Source organism: Monodelphis domestica, chromosome 1 (assembly GCF_027887165.1).
Source record: "Monodelphis domestica isolate mMonDom1 chromosome 1, mMonDom1.pri, whole genome shotgun sequence".
NCBI classification, from domain to species: domain Eukaryota; kingdom Metazoa; phylum Chordata; class Mammalia; order Didelphimorphia; family Didelphidae; genus Monodelphis; species Monodelphis domestica.
Genome location: NC_077227.1, coordinates 351800510 through 351810336, shown reverse-complemented (window position 1 = coordinate 351810336; position 9827 = coordinate 351800510). Strand labels below are relative to the sequence as shown.

The 9827-nt window shown below is 43.1% G+C and overlaps 1 protein-coding gene across 2 annotated transcripts in view; it reads left to right on the top strand.

Annotated features, from left to right (window-relative positions):
• The first annotated feature begins 724 nt into the window (after positions 1–724).
• Positions 725–9827, top strand: part of ANXA6 (annexin A6) — a 60507-nt gene continuing 51404 nt past the window's right edge. Inside the window, exon 1 of one of the 2 annotated variants that reach the window (XM_007473898.3) lies at positions 725–995. The gene's annotated coding sequence lies outside the window, so the exon portion shown is untranslated. The remainder of the gene's footprint in view (positions 996–9827) is intronic. The other variant, XM_016427890.2, reaches the window with a different exon arrangement.

Here is a 9827-nt window from a genome sequence, read left to right as displayed (position 1 = left end):
CATATAGTAGGCACTTTGAAAATGCCTGCTGATTTGACTTGACTCTTAAAATGAAAAGTTTGGAATAAATTACATTTAATATATCTTCCAGCCTTAAAACCCTATCTAATAATGGACTGGACTAGCAAGGTGACCAGTGGATAGAAAGCAGAGCCTGGAGTCAGAGAGATGGGAGTTAAAATTTGGCTTCAGACACTACTGACTTTGTGATCCCAGGCAAGTCCTTTAACACTGCCTGAGTTCCCTAATCTGTAAAATGAGGTGAAGGAAAAGGCAAGAAAATCCCAAATGGGTCCACATAGAGTCATACACGACTGAAACGACTGGACATTACCGGATTAATTCAAAAGATCTCCTGATCAAATTTATGCCTTAAGCTTGAGCAATATGTTTTTTTTTCATTTTTTTCATCCATTTGCAACCAAACTCGGTTTTTTTTCCAGTGTAGGTGTTAATGAAGTTCCCTCAAACACTGTAGTTTTCCAGAGGTAATTGCAATTAGCTGCAACACTCTTTAACAGGAACATTGGGTGAACCTTGTCACAATCAGGTAATCTTTCAATTTGGATTTTTTAAAAAATCTGTATGGCTACCTGTATGGCCTCATGTTTTATGAGACAGTGTTACCAGATGGGGAAAGAGTGAATAACGGAAACCCTGGGGCGCATAAACAACATTAGCCCGGATCTCTAATCTCCTGCCCCAAACTCCGGCTGGACAGAAGGGCTAACTCTGGGCAACTCCGGCGAAGAGGTGGGGGAGGGCCGAGGGTCTTGGTTGGGATTGGCTGATTCTGGAGCACGTGGCCGCTGCCGGGGTGGGGGTGGGAGCCTGAGAGGAGGCGGAGGCGACTGGGGAGCCTGCTAGGGGACAGCTGAGCCGCAGTCCGGGTGGCCTCTCCTCTTCTGCTGTGCTGTGTTGTGCAGGATCCCACTCCACGCTCTCAGCCCAGCCTCCTGGAGAGCTCCCTTTGCTTCACAGGACTTTAGTTCTCGGTGAGTGGGAGGTGGTCAGCCTGCCAGGCTGGAAAGGGAGCTTGGGCTGGGGGATTGGGAAGGAGGGGAGGGGAAAAGCGACCAGAGGGAGCCCAGCCACAGCTGGCATGGGAGACACCGATAGACCGAAGGAGCCCACACCGGTCAGGCGGGCCGGGGGTACACAGATCCTGCCATCCCAGAATTAATTGAGTATGTCTCTGCTTTGGGGGGCTTTGTGTATTCGAGCTAAGGCCGGGGGGCTCGGGGATGGGGGTGCCAGAACAGATAGAAGGAGGCCGAGCGCCAGGGAAGGCAGAGGCCGAAGTAACTGGAGCTGGACAGGGGCCGGGCTTGGGTGTGGCTCCGCCAACTCCCTACCCGCGCATTGGCGCAATCCCCAGCTGCAGACGAAACTGGCCGATTAGAAAAGATGGGGGTGGGGGTGGGATTTGAAGGGGCATCGGGGCCCTGAAGATTGAAGTTTGAAAGACGTTTTCTCCAACGCAGAGTGTAACAAAAACTTGGGTCCCTCTCGCCGCCAATTTTTGGCTTTGTGACCTTGAGCAAGTCATTTTCCCTTCAGTTTATCCATCTGTAATAATTCACATTTTCATCGCGCTGTGTGTTTTAGCAAAGAGTACCATCCTTGTGAGCTAATTAGTGTAAGTAGAGTAATATATTCCCATTTTACAGCTGAAATATAGACCCATAGAGATAAGGTACTTGTCCAGGTTCACACAGCTAATTTGCAATAGAATAGTACTGCCCTGCTAAATTAACCTTTGCTCAATTGAAAGCACCTGTGAAGGGGAAGGGGGAAAGGTAAGGAAGGTTCAGACTAGGTGTCTTTGACCTGGAGTGTACGAGGTGGGGGGGTAAGAAATGGAAGTGTACGTGTATGGGGCCACTGATGCTCAGAACTGGAGAAAAAAAGTGCAGGATCACAATCCTCTCTAGGCTCAGGAATAGCCAAGGTGTTTGTTCCACTCTGTCCTTCACAGTTTGGACACTGGCCTAATGGAGATTTCCTACTTTTTACTGCAATGCGCTTGCGGATAAAGGGCTGCTTTGGTGGTAGGGAAGAATCAAGTTCTAAATTGTGTAGTAGGCAGCATTTGGAGGAGGGGGGAAAGAGGGGGACTCCTGGGAACAGACTGAAGGACACTTTTGCAGAAAAGGACCAAGATATCAATGGGAATAGGGCAAGAGTTAAGAGGACCACAGAGGCCCTCATTTCTTTGGAAGCAACTGTTTCCTTTCACGTGCTTCTAAGACCCTCTTGGCTCCTCAATGGCAATTCCAAATTTGGACATATGTCTCAGTGATTTATGAAAGATGAAGACTGGCTGGGCCCTGGTTTCTCTAGAAGAGTCTCTCTCCACCCCTCAGCGGCTTGATTCCGGGATTTAGCTCAGAGGATATCCTGATTTATTCACTTCCAGGTGGACACTCTCTTCCCCTTTGTGATCATCTTCTCTGGTAGGGAGTCCTCCAGTCTCCCCTGCAGCTGGGAAAACAGCTCAGCTGTGTGGCTTTGTCTTTCCCCCACCTCCACTTCCACTACAAACTCCAATTCCTTTGACTTCGTCCATTTGTGCTCAGGGGCTTTGGCAGCTGGGAGACACATGGAAAATATTTGTGGTTTCCTGGGAAAGAGACAGCTGTGGGCTATGGGGGGAGGTAAGGGGGTTGGGAGAGGAATGAAGGACCAGAGGATGGAGAAATCCCAAGCCCAAGGGGCTTTAGTCTCCTTTGGGGTGGAGCACATTGCAGGGCCAAGCTGTTGTAGTCTGGGACAGGTGTCAGTAGAATGTAAACTCCTTCGGGGCAGGGATTGTTTTTTCATTTTTCCTTTATATTCCCAATGCTCTGGCACAGCAGGTCTTGGATCAAGGAAGACTTGAGTTCAAATCCTACTTTGGCACTTACTGGCTATGTGACCCTGAGTGAGCTTAACCTCCCAATGTCCACTCCCTAAGACATAACTGCAGAGAAGGTGCCCTTCTGCTTTAATAAAAGCAGTTAGCTCTTCTCCCAGTTCCCTATATCAATGAAATCACATAATCAGTCTATATCCCTGATACCTAGCATAGTTTCTTGAACAAAGAGGCACCTGATATTAAATGTTCATTGAATTGGATGGCCCAGATGAAGTCAAAGGATCTCATCTATGAAATCAAATCAAATCCACAAGCATTTATTAAGAGCCTTCTAGGCCAGCTCAGTGAGTGGATAGAGAACCAGGCCTGGAAATGGGAGGTGTTAGGTTCAAATGTGGCCTCAGACACTTCCTGTGCGACCCTAGAAAAGTCACTTAACCCCAGTTGCCTAGCCCTTACCACTCTTCTGCCTTGCAAGAGATACTCGGTATTGATTCTAAGATAGAAGAGAAGGGTTTGTTTTAAAATAATAATAAAGTCTTCTGTGTGCCAGGCTTTAAGAGATAAAAGAAAAACAATCGTCAAGAAGGTATTTCCCAGGTGTGGCTACAGCCTAGGGTGTGATTTGCATCCTTTTTTGCCTGCCCTTTTCCTCAATTCACAACTAGGCAGCAAATTTGACTAAATAAACATCTATTAATCACCTCATAGATGAAAGATATTTTGACCAGAGGTGGTAATGTAGAACTGAAAATTTTCATCTCTGTTTTTAGGGAACATTTACAAAATTGATGTAATTCATTTTAATACCTTTGTTTCCCCAATATATCTTTCCCCATCTCCTACCCACTTAACCAGCCCTTGTAACAGAAGAAAAAAAGAAAAAAGGAATGGAGAGGAAATGTGTTTCAGGAAAATCTAATAAATACATCAAACAAATATGGCATTACACGAAATATTTCACACTCATAACCCCAACAACACCACCTCTGCAAAGAAGAGAGGTTTATTTTCTGGCATCCTATAGAATAGAGTAAAGGTAAGGGAAAGATCCAGACAAAAATGGAAACTTTTGAGGAGAGGAGAACAGCTCTCAAGGGAATCTGGGAATGCTACTTGGAGAAAATGACACCTGACCTAAACCTTGAAGAAAGAAATTTTGCCATAGAAGTGTGGCTTGACTTGCCTCTGAATTCATGGAAACTAGAGAGTGAAGGAAGTTTGGCTGGAGCGTAAAGCGCATTAAAAGGAATAGGATGCTAAAATAAGCATGGAAAGGTAGGTTGGACCCAGATGATGGATGGTCTTAAGGGTCAGACCTTGATTTGTATTTTATCCTTCTCTTCAAAGGCAGTAGAGTGACTGGTCAAAACTGTTCTTTGGGAATATCACTTTGGCAGCTGTATCTACGATATGTTAGAGAGGGAGAGCCTGGAGACATGGCAGCTAGTTATTAAAAGTTTATCAAAAGCATAGTGGAGGCAGTCAACAAGCATTTTTTCAACCTTGATTGTGTACTATGCATTGTGCTAAGTCCTAAGAGGTACAAAGAAAGGCAAATAAGTCTCTGCCCTCTTGGAGCTTACATTCGAATGGGGAATGCAATGAAAGAAGAGATAGTAACTAGGTGAAGTAAGTAGATAGAATACTAGATTTAAAGTTAGGAAAACCTGAATTCAAATCTTGCCTCTGATATTGACTGTACGACCCTGGACAAGTCACATAAGCACTCCATGCCTCTGTTTTCTCATCTGTAAAATGAGGGGTTATAATCAATGACTTCTGAATACCCTTCCAAGTCTAAATCTGTGATCCTATAAAAGGTAATCAACAAGCAGTAGTAAGGACCTTGAATAGGCACTGTTACCGCAGGAGTGGAAAGGGAATGGGAGGGACTTGAAAGATTCATTAGTAGAGTCTGTTGGAGGTATCAGTTGGACAAAAACATAGAATGAATGAGAGAGAAGACTCAATGATGTTTGAAACCCAGATACCTGGAAGAACACTGCTGCCTCCAAAATTGGGAGAAGCATGTTATATAGCAAAATATTCCATTTTGGACATGCTGAGCTTGAAATGACCCTGGAGTATCTTCAGGTGGGAATATGTCCAGGAGCATTGATGATTAGGAGCTGGAGTTAAGAGGAGAGTTTTCTTGAGTTTATTTAATTAATTAATTTAGAATATTTTCCCATAGTTATGTGATTCATGTTCTTTCCCCCTCCTCCCTCCCCCCTCCTGTAGCCAATGAACAATTCCACTGGGTTTTGCTTGTATCATTAGATCTGGGGTTTTATGTGTGGATCTGGTGGTCACTGGCAGAAAGTGATGAATGCAAAGAAAGAGGAAGCTTGATCCTCAACTCTTTACCCACTGACTGTCTTTCTCTTGGAGTTCCTCCTTTTCCTGAGAGTCCTACCCCCTAGCCTTTAGGGTTTCTCCCATTCCCAAGGAACTTAGGAATAGTTATGGTATAGGATGGAGATGAGTTTGAGCTCTGCGTTTTCTCAGAAAAGGCTCATCTTTATTTTTAGGGGGCTTAAGTAAGGAAGTAAACCATAAATATGTGATCCCATGGCATGAGTACACTAGATATTCTATGTGCCCTAAGCCCTTGATTCCATTTGGAGTGGATAGCCCCAAGTCTTACCTATTTGAGGTTTCAGTGCACTCTAGAGGAGAGAGGTTGTATATGTGGTACAGTAATTGATACTAGAATTATGTCTCCCCTTCCTACTCCCCCCTAAAAAAAGGATTAAGTCTTTAGTTTTCAGTTTCCACCAAAATTAACCATTGACTGACTTGGGTGGAAGTAAGGAAGGCTCTTCAGGTATTCTGTATCCTGAGTTCCCCACTCCAAGCATCCCAGTCCAGTCTTAAGCCCTTTGACTACTCTTTCTTCTCTCTCCTCTGTAAATTAAGGACTCTATAATGAGGGTAAGGAGCAGCATGCTAGCCTACAGAATATAACTAAGGGGCCTTTTCTCCCAACTCTTTGGACAAACATGAGAGTTATAATGATATCTATAGCTGAGGGAAATACTAATATATAAGTTTTTAGAAGTTGAGGCCCAGAAAAGGGAGGGATCACCCACACTGAGGGCCCCATTTAGTTCTAACCTTCTATGACAACAAGCAGCCAACACTGCTCTCTAAGAAACCAGAGTGAGGCCTCCTCTGGGGTATTCGCTTGGTGGCCCTGAGCCAAGAATAGCATTTATCTGGACTTTCCAAGTGAGACGATCTCAATGCATTTTTTTTAATGCAGAGACTGTTCTGATTGTTTGTTCTTCAGGTACCAGAGGAGATGGGGGAGGGAAGAATAAACTGGTTGTGGATCTTTAAGCCCTTTGCCTATCTAGGTCTCAGTTCCTTTCTCTATAAAATAATAACTCACATCTCCATAGCACTTTAAGGTTTGCAAAATGCTTTGTATGCATTCTCATTTAAGTCTCACAGCCACTCTCTGAGATCAATCAATTCTTAAGCATTTATTAAATGCCTTCCCTCTAATAAGGATACAAATGCTAAAGGAAAATTATTTCAGTCCTCAAAGACATTATATGAATGCTACTGATAGATATTACTGGTCCCATTTCACAGATGGCAACCCCTGAACTTGGGGTCAGGAGAGTGAGTTCCTGTCCTACTTCTGATACCAGCAAATCAAATATCAACTCTGAGCTCCAAGCCTAAGACTTATCCTCCTAACTCAGCAGTTCTGAAGATGTGGTCTGGGGACTGCTGGGGATCACTGAACCTCTTGATCAAAACTATTTTCATACTACTAAAACTTTTAAAATATTTGTATACAGTAAATATAGATAAGATCCACATAAACAACTCTTTGTTTGGTAGGGGGGGTCCTCAATAGCATAAAGAGGCCATGAAACCAAAAAGGTCGAGACTGCTATATCATTATGAGTTTCATTTATATATTATGGTAATAGCGATCCTTGAAGTATTGATTTATTTTACAGAAGGAGAAACTGATGCTCATAAAGGTTAAGTGACTTGTCTTTAGGCAAACTACTAGTGAGAATAAATCCAGATCTCTCCTAATTGCAAGGCTAGCAATATTTCACTACTCCAGGATGTATAAAATGAGGAAGTTGAGCCAGATCATCTCTAAGGTCCCCTCTAACCTTTGATATTCTGGGAAGGAGGGGTTTTTGGGGTAGGGGGTTTTCTTTTTGTTTTAACCCTTGTTTTCTATATTAGAACTGATCATTACTGATTCTAAGGCAGAAGAGCAGTAAGGGCTAGGCAACTGGGGTTAGTGATTTGTCTAGGGTCACACAGCTAGGAAGTGTCTGGTACCAGATTTGAATCCAGGTTCTCCCAATTCCAGGCCTGGCTTTCTCTCCACTGTGCGGTCTAGTTGCCCCTGGGTAGTAGGTTTTGAGGTCCTTTCCAGGGTCTTAGAAAGTTCTTAGAAGGCTCTTTAAAGACAAAAATAATAATAACTTGTCCCTCTTTAAGGTTGAACATTTTTTTTGTTGTTGTTTTCTTTCTTTCCCTGCTAAAGTTCTCACTGATACTGACTCCCTCCTGTCCCTTCCAAGATTATCTGTCCCTTGCTTAAAGCTACATTTCGGTCCCTTGGTATCCCCTGGGCGAGCCATTACTAGCAGAAAATCTCTACTTTCTTCTTTATCTCTCTTCCTCCTTCACCCACACAACCATCCATCCATATCCAGGATAAAAGGTTATCTAGAATCAGTGTGCGGGTGAACCTGCAGGGACCAGAGTAAAATGGCAGATCTTTGTCTTTCAGAAGATATAATAGCAGCTGGGAACAGGGGGCTGAAGATTTCATGAAAATTGCAAATAGATAAACTAGAAATGAGCCCCAGTCCTCCTAAATTTCTCTACATGTAGACTTGTAAAGGGAAAAGAGAACAAAATTAGTCTTGAGTCCTAGTAACCTAAGGAGGTAAATTCAAGTCCTGAGGCCAGTAGTGGTTGTGGAAGTTACTATCTTCAAGGACTCTGTTGAACCTTTGTCTTTAAGGTGGAAAAAGTTAATAGCTAGGAACACAAATAATAGCATTTCAGATGTGGATAGCAATTTTAGAGATCATCTTGCCAACCCAAACCCCTTTCTCCCATTCTACATCGAGAAAACTTGTCCAGAAAAGAAATAATTTGTCCAAAGTCACAAATTAGTAGCAGAGACAGAATGGAGAACCTACCCAGCTGTCTTGTCCAAGAATGCTGTGGAGATAAATTCATATTGAGGAACAAGGAGATGGGAGAAGGAAAAAGAAAGGAATTCCCAGACAAGATGGAGGGAATGGGCCTTTGTTTATGAGATCTTGAGCAGTCTGCTATAAATCCATGTAAAGAAGAGAAGGATTCTCTGCCCAGAATGGGGTCTGGGGGCCAGTCTTGCCTTTCAGCTTTCCCTTGAGACACTGGGCTTCTCTGCTTTAGAGGAGTGTGCCTTCTGTGCCCCAACCCTGAAAGTTTCTAAGTTTATCTCATCAAGATTAAAAAGCCTAGACTCCAGCCCTCTCTCCTTTAGAAAGGGGCTTTTACCCAGATGGCCTCATTTACTCATGCTGGACCTGGGCCATTGCTGAATTTTCCAGCTACGTGGCCAAGGAAAAACCAATTCAGTCCTGGGTAGGGTGGGAGGATTCAGCCCAATGAAGGATCAGATGATGTCTAAGGGATAATTCATTCTTGAGTTTTGATCTTTGTCCCTCCTGTTCCCTCCCCATCTGTACCAATGGAGTACCTTTTAGAGTAATTTATGCCTACCTTCCCTCCCCTCCTGCCTCACCCATGGTCTCTCCATGGGGGAGGAGTTGAAGATTTGGAACTTACTCGAGTGTTTTCATTTCCTCCTTAGTGTTGCCGGGGAAACAGAAAAGGGTTTCCTGGGGTTTTAGCTGCTTAGTTTCTCCCTCCCCCATCTACCAGTACCCTCTGGTTTCTGGTTTTAGCAAAGTTGAGGCCTCTGATTGAGGTAATCCAGACAATGAGGGAGATGGAAAGAGTTAGGGGCCAGCAGGGAGGGGGTAGAGAATATAGAGAGAACTCTGGTACAATCTGTACCATCAGAGTTGAAATTGAATTGCCTTGGGTTTCGGTGGGGATCAGGATTAAATTCATCTGAGACAATTAATTATGGGGCATCCTTGGATTCTTAGAGACAGCATGAAATTGTGGAAAGTACTTTAGCTGAGGAATAAATAAATGTGGTCTTGAGTTCCAGTTCCATCACTGACTTGCCAGATCACTGATAATGAACATTGTATAACGATAATGAACAAAACTGACCCTAGGGAAGACACGAGGGAACCTTTCTGTTTCTAGAGATGGGAAAATACAAGTATAGGTTATTGACTATACTGGGGTTTCTTGACCTTTTATGTGTCATGGGCCCCTTAGGCAGTCTGATGAGATCTATAGATACCCCTTCCTGGAATTTATTGTTTAAATTATTAATTGAAGGTTAGTGAAAAGAAGAGTGTTTTTTCCCCCATCCAAATTCATGGATGTCTAAACCCAGAAAATGATTCATGGACTCTTTGGGCATCTGTGGTCCTCAGGTTAAGAATTTCTGATTTAGTCTGTTTTTCTCATTTAATGGGTTAATTTTATTGATACTTTTGATAGCTTTTTTCTTTTTTAGTTTTATTTATAAGAAATGACTCACTATGTAGGAAAGGAAAGGGATTAAGCATTTATTAAGAGCTAAGCACGGTGTCTTTATAAATATTATCTCATTAGATCCTCACAACAATCTTTAAGATTTGGTGCTGTTATTATCCCTATTTTATAGGTGAGAAAACTGAGGCAAACAGGTTAATTGGTTTGTCCAGGGTCATATAGCTCGTATCCAAGTCTGGCTTTGAACTTAGATCTTCCTTACTTGAGGTCTAGTGCACCACTGCCATTTAGTTGCCTCAGTTAGGGGAAAGTTGTTTAAAAAAAAAGATAGGTTTTTTTTCTTACTTTC